This window comes from Thunnus maccoyii, chromosome 12 (assembly GCF_910596095.1).
Source record: "Thunnus maccoyii chromosome 12, fThuMac1.1, whole genome shotgun sequence".
In the NCBI taxonomy this organism is placed as follows: Eukaryota; Metazoa; Chordata; class Actinopteri; order Scombriformes; family Scombridae; genus Thunnus; species Thunnus maccoyii.
Window position 1 is genome coordinate 21,004,156 of NC_056544.1, and position 6,329 is coordinate 21,010,484.

Here is a 6,329-nt window from a genome sequence, read left to right on the forward strand (position 1 = left end):
TGAAACAAGTCAGTGTGTAACCTTGAATAATACATTTTTATAATACAATATTTTAACAAAGAGAAAAGAGTATTCTGGAGTCTTTCACGTTTAGACAGCAGAGCACAAGCATTACACATATTTGAGCTGCTATTAATGTATTCTAATGGACTTCAGGACACATTTGCATTTAAGTTAAAACCCATGAATTAAAACTAAACAGAATGAAGATGGAGTAGAGTACAGAGAGTTGAGTTTCTCCTCACTGCTGCTGCTTGTTTGCACATCGGTCTACATTACAGTTAATGTCTAGTTTCTTTATGTGGGATCAATCTGTAGCTTTCAAACCGAACTGAATAAATCCCCTCTATGAAATGAAATAATGTGTACTTTGTGCATTTCTTGGTTGTTTAAACTGCACTTCATACTGTAATTTTAAAAAAAGTCAGAAAGAAAGAGTCCCGGACAGAATACTAATTTTAAGGCAGGGTTTAAATTTATTTATGACCTTCCTTGTTCAGAGCTGTTGGACGTGTTGCCTTCAGTGGCGTCACGTCTTCCAAACAAAAGCTTTTTGATGACCGACTCCACTGAAGCTGGATCCAGCCTGCGTTACAAAAACAAACCTTCAAAAAGCAAGAAGAGATTTATCGATCGGATAACAGCATGACAGAGGTAATGAATCCAGAGGCAGTTGTGTGTTTGTATGTTTTTGTTGTGAACAGGCAACGGTGTTGTGGTTCTTTTGTCAAACCTGGAGGTGCTAAAGCTGACTCTGGGGAATTTATTTCCTGGTGCTTCCTTGTAGCATTGAAACACCTTTATTTCCACCTTATAACTTACCTGCAGGCTGTTAATTAATAACAACAGAGCAGCAGAGGGAGAAGTGTAACATCAACTATAGCATCAAGTCAAGAAGAAGGCACTGAAAAAGAACTAGAAAAACTATAATATCTAAATTATTAGGTGTGAATTTGTGTAACATTTCACTCCTGGATTTACAGGTTGAGGGAGAACGAATCCTCAAACAGGAGCCTCAGTTATTAATGAAAAAGAGAGAAATGGTAATGTTTTAGGCCCCCGTTCTGCTCTGCATACTCAAAAAGAATGAATTTATTCTGTTAAAAATGCTCATTACTTATCAATAAAATAATCCTTCACAAGAATGAGTAGCAGTCATGTTAGATTTAGATTTTATACTGAGGTCAGAAGTCTAATTGGTCCCTACAAGCCCCAGATACTTCTGAGAAAACCTGAAAATACTTTTCACGTTTATCTTCCATGTTTAATTCATTAAACTATTCTATTTCTGTTTTTTAAATTGTTTTAAATCAGTTATACTTTATGTCCCAGAGACAGTTTCTCTGTATGGAAATAAGTTAGATTACATTTGAGTGTTTTTATCCAGTGTCACGCTTCAATTTAAGCATAACATTTTGTTTGTGTTACAAGCTGTTGATAGTTTATTTCACTGTATTTCATTTTAATAACTAGTTTGGCTTCTCATGTCCAGGTCATATATTGGTTTTTATGTTTTGATGTTGTTATTTTTCATTTGTGTGTGTAATAACCTAAAATTAACTTAATATATTAACCTAACACTTTTATTTATACAGAATTTAAAGATACAATTCATAAAGTGCTTTACAGACATGAGAACAGATAAATCAAGTGTAACAAAATAAATTATGAATATAAAATTCACAAGATAATTCTTTTTGTTATAATATTTATGTATTTATTAATTTATCTTCTTCTCTTTCTCTAAATTCCTGGACACTGTCTCTAAATGATAAACTGCACCTCAGATCTCCATTTTCCAAGAGGAAAATACAGAGGACATGACCTCTGTGTCCTCGCTGCAGCAGAAGCTTTCACATTTTTCACACATATTACTGTAATATTCATATACTAGCACACATAGATAACAGCTTATTTCCCCAGGTATCACTGTAGTAACCTGATATATAGACCTACTGTCTAGACTGTGTATCTGTGCTTCATTTCCTGGTTGGGATTACCGCCACTAGAAGCTGTAAATCAATCTGTTTCTGTGAGTTGGAATCGTCAAATCCGTTGGTGATTAAATGACAGTTTGGAAAAGCAGAAGTGAAAAAGTGCTGCTAAGAATTCAAGATATCAACTTTTAGGTTGTTATGTGGAAGCTTGACCTGTCTGGACCCGTTAATACTCATTTCTTTTGGTTTGGTTCGGTTCTTTCAGCTGCTTTGACCTCAAACAACTACACGAGACATGTGAGCGGAGGAAAGGTTTAAAAAAAGAAAAGAAGAGCCTGGTTACTATGGGAAACTGTCTCCATGTAGACACAGGAAATGTTTAAATAAGGTATGAGCAGGAAAAAAAAATGTTTTTTTTATTATTTAAGGTCAATTCCACTGTGAGTTTTTTGTTTTGTAATTCATTTTTTTTATTTTCATACAGTTTAAGATGATGAGAAAATGGGTTCAGTTGAAATTGGCAGCATCAAGTTTTTAGACTGTGAGGTTCGTTCATCAGAAGCAGTGAAATGAAAAACTGCTGCTCTGGCGACGTTCCAGCAGTACACAGTGAATGCACATATAAGTACATCTACTTACACATGCACGTCTTTATATATAGAATATAGGTAAACATACACATACATAAAGACTTAAAGACACAGTCATACACGCACATCGACAGAAACTCACCCGTATACATACAGTTAGGGTCAAGTAATATGCAATAAAATACAATAAAACTAAAAGCCCTGAAAACCTTTTTTTGTTTGCTATGAGCAGCAACGTCCTACATGATCACATGACAGTTTTGATCATTTTATACAAGAGATTTCTGGATTTAAGTGTGAGGGTTCAGTGACAGTTGTCAATCAAATCTGATCAAACCACACAGTCCTGATGTGTTGAATGCTTTTGTCCAAACTTGACTCATTAAAAGATAAAGCTGGCAAATTTCTATATTTTTGTTATTGTCAACAAATCTTGTGTGCAACAATAAACTCATCCTACTTACATGTATCGTGTTTGTATCCGCAGCCTGATATATCTTATCCCTCTGTGCCGTCGACCTCTGTTTAAAACTATTAGAAACACGTCAATGAGCTGCACTGTTGCACTGGCTGACACGTTATTTCATCATTAAGAGTTTGGGTATGGTAGTTTATTTACAGATGGCTTCAAAGACTAATAACAGAGATCACGTTTTCAGTCTCTGGAGAGTAGTTACGTGTAAGGCAGATGCCTGCGTATCACAACCTCTTGACTTTGTACCACATTGTACATCATAAAGGACTTCAGTACAAAGTGAAGACTCTGTGATACATAGCACAACAAGTTGTTGAAGCTGTTGAAGCTTCACAATTAGCTGTGGAGAAATATTTATATCCATCACTTTGGGCCAAACTGAAATATCTCAACTATGGCCATGAATTAAGTGTATTGTCCTGAAATCTGGTACACATATTAGTTTTTCCTTCACGCTGAATTGTAGTAATTTTGGTGATCCCCTGACTTTTCATTTAGCGCCAGATCAAAATATCAATTTGTCCAATAATCATTGATTTATGACCAGTTGCTTGCAATAACCCAGATGTACTTTATGCTTAGCGCCAATTAGCAAACGCTAACATGCTAAACAAGAGGGTAAAAATGGTAGAATTAGCATGTCAGCATGTTCACATTAGTACTGTTGTGTTTAAAGGTGCAGTGTGTAGGATTTAGTGGCATCTAGCGGCGAGCCCTTCCAAGCATGTAGGAGAACCTACATGGGCCAAAAGACTCTCTCTAGATCCAGTGTTTGGTTTGTCTGTTCTGGGCTACTGTAGTAACGTGGCGCTGCAACATGGCGGGCTCCGTGTAGATATAAAAGGCTCATTCCAAGGCAATGACAACACAACAATTCTAATTTCCAGGTGATTGTACACTAATTAAATCATACAATATTATATTCCATTTCTACCACTAGATGCCACTAAATTCTACACACTGCACCTTTAAGTAGGCCAACAGCCTCACAGAGCCTCACAAACATCTTGTTTCCATTAAATTTAATGTATATAAACAGTCACTAATTGAAAATAGTCCCCAACAAACACATGATTCACATGTTAGAGTGATGTTTGCTGAAAACAACAGTGCCCAGCTGTTTTAGGAAATAACTGAAATTTTAAAGAGGAACTAAAACATTGTTGTTTTTGATGTTTTTGTGGGATTTGTTGGCAATAAGAATATATAATAACAACCTTATCTTTAAGGTGTTTATACTGACAACACTGATGCACAGCTTAATAAATGTTACAAGTGAAATAAATAAAGATATTTTTTTAGGTTCCAATTTTGCTGCCTCGCTAGAAAATTCAGTGATTACTCTGAGATAAAAAGTACGATGGAAAATCTAAATCTAAATCTAAAAAACTCAAGACAGACTCATTTCTAAACAAAATCGTCTCTGCTCTTTATGTTTTCACTTCATTAACAATGTTCCAGCCCTCAGACCTTCATCTTTGTTTTCTTTCCATGTCAAGACGGACGACTGTAACCAAAAAACATGACAGCAAACACTTTTATATATTTGCTGTTCAGGTGACCTTTCCTGGCTATTTTTTTTATCCCTGTACCTTTAAAGTCTGCACACATCGCTAACTTCAGTGCGTTCATATTGTTGTTGTAGTTTCTTTTATTTTAACTGTTCTCTTACCATTTACTTCTCTTATAGTTCATCCTTTCACAGAAGGTTTTATTAAGTCTAATCAATTATTTATTAATTTAGAGTCAACTTGTTTTAATTTTGGCATTTTACTTGTATCTTGGTGTGCATCAGTCTCCAAATCCATTTACCATTCTGTACGTTTGTCACTTGTGAAGCACATTGAATTGCATTCGACTTGTACGAAAGGTACAACATATAAATAAAGTTTGACTGATTGATTGGCTGTAGCAGCTGTGTGACTCTGTGCTGCTGCAGTTTACATTCATGTTGAAATTAAAACCACATCAGCGGGTCAATGTGGCTTTCAATGTGTATCTTGTGCAAAAGGTGTGAATCGTAAGTCAATAAGGAAACAACGAGGACGACACCAGCAGTACGAGCAGAAAACGAAAGACACAAGACAAGGCTGGTTTGACACTACAGAACTTTACTTGAATTTGATCCAAGTTCATTGTCTATACAGGGTATATTTACAAGATCTGAAATCAGGGAAGGGCAAAAAACAGAAAAAAAAACAAACACTAGATACAACTGAGGTATTAGCTAAAAGCATTTACAGGTATGTAATTTACTAGTAAATATCAATGATGATTAACAGTTAGAGATGCAGTGTCTTCTGCTTAAAAAACATCTTTTTATATCACAACATGAGGTAGGAGAACAGTGTCTCGATTCATGCAAGAACAAAAGTCTCATCACACTGTAGTATTGGCAACGTAGTATGCAATGGTCATACACAGACACTGCGTTTTATGTTTCAGAACAGCATAGAGGGGGGGGGAGAAATGTTTCTTTTTAGCAAAGCCATAATTTTTTTTTTTTAAACTTCCTATAACAGGATGTGTATCAATGAAAACATGGTGTATCTATTCTTAGTAACCAGTGATCTGTGTGATCAATCGCCAATGCAGCCCTACTTCCTACTTCTCCCACACTGGCAGAGAATAATTACCGGCTGAAAATTATACACCCAACCACAAAGCAGACCACCTGCGACAGTTCAAAAGGTCACCTGGGATTGTGTTAACTAGTTTTTTCTTCACGTAGCGAGGAAGCAATGGGCATGTAAATCCTGTATTCAAATGTGTTCATGTGGTAAAAGCCCGGCTCCTTCCACCTCACTTTAGTAAGTTGGGCAAACTTCACACCTGTAAAAATTCTGTACAAAGCATATCTAAGTTCTCATAACACTGCAAAATGCAAAAAGGCCCAGCACACCGTGTTATAAGGGATATTTCCCCCTCATCATTTAGTCCTTTTTTTTTCTTTTTTATTATGGTGTACGACTAAAGAAGCTAAACAGCGGCCCCTTGTGTATAAAATGCAAATTACACAGAAAACAAAATGACAGAACAGGATTCCATTAGAAATCACCTAACATGTAGAATTGAATTAATTTTTTTTTTTTTAAAGGTTTTGTTCTGCTGAAGAGGTAATTAAGTCAATAATAAAAAAAAAAACTAATACTGATTATCATTTGAGGGATGTCAAAATATTCAGACTTTTGACAAAGATAAAAAGGATCTCAAATCAGAAAACATAACTACACATCCATCTCTCTTTCCCTTTTCATAGCTGCTGTGCTTCAGTCAGACGTGGGAGGCCAACACACACACACACACACACACACACTCTCTCTCTCT